Source organism: Echinops telfairi, unplaced genomic scaffold (assembly GCF_000313985.2).
Source record: "Echinops telfairi isolate 266 unplaced genomic scaffold, ASM31398v2 ScPeMD7_1;HRSCAF=3_0, whole genome shotgun sequence".
Lineage (NCBI taxonomy): Eukaryota > Metazoa > Chordata > Mammalia > Afrosoricida > Tenrecidae > Echinops > Echinops telfairi.
In genome coordinates this window covers 90,207,702-90,208,856 of record NW_022103896.1, presented here as the reverse complement: position 1 = coordinate 90,208,856, position 1,155 = coordinate 90,207,702, and positions in this window count along the sequence as shown.

Here is a 1,155-nt window from a genome sequence, read left to right as displayed (position 1 = left end):
AAAAGAGAGAGAGGAGGGTCATTTCTTTCAGCTTAGCTATTTTCTCTCATAGCCCTCTGACTCTAGTTTTGTCCAAACATTCGTGGAATAACTCTGGAGTCAGGGTACCTTCTCTGCTCACTTGTGGGTCAGTTCAGCATAATTGTGTGTTGTTGTGATTCTAGAAGCTATACCACCAGTATTTCAAATACCAGCAGGGTCAACTCAGGTGAACTGTTTTAGTAGAGCTTCCAGACTGAGCACTGACTAGAAAGAAAGAATGTGTAGTCCATTTCTGAGCGGTTATCTCCGGATAACCTTATGAATATCAGCAGCCCATTGCAAGACGCAGTGCTGGCAAATCAGCCCCTCGGGTTGGAAGGCATCCAAAATAGGGAAATTGTTGATAGGGCATGACTGAAAATGAAAAGGAACAGTTGCAAACACCTATTAATAATCAAAGCACATACAAAATAAGGAACATTGGAAAATTGGAAGACATTGAAAATAAGATGGAACACATAAAGATAATGTGATAATCAGATAATTTTATGTCAACTGAAGTATATCAAAGTGTAGGGGTGGTATCCAACTTGTCAACCTTGGGTAAGTGGCCTTCTTATAAGGAGGATTCTGGGAACCTTCTCTTCTCTTTGCTTTTCACTCTTTGCGGCTGATCTGGGAAACTGCCGGAGTTCTGCTACATTTCCACCAACCTTGGATCCACACAACTTTGCACCCACTGGTGTATGGTCTTCCTGTCTTCTGCATCACTGCATGTGGCTACATGAGTCTAAAGAGGGACTTGTATACTAGTATCAGACTTAAGTATTTGAGTTGAACTGTTCTGGATGTTTTCATGAGAAATAGTTCTTGATTTAAAGCTCTTTAATTTATATCTATATAAAGGAGTGACACTGGGTTTATTTCTCTAGCCAACCTGGTCTAACATACTATGGTACTTGGGGAGTAGGGTTCTAGAGAAACAAATGATGAAGATAGAGGGGGGTGGCTTGTCTGACCTCAGCCTTATGGTGTTTTTTCTTCTTTGGCTAGCCTATGGTTAGATATGGCCACTTGGTTTACTTGGTTGTTTTAGGAAGGGTATAGGAAATGAAGGTTTAGAGTCATAGAAGTTGTCCTTGATTGTTCCTGCTGGAAATGATGCATGTGAAG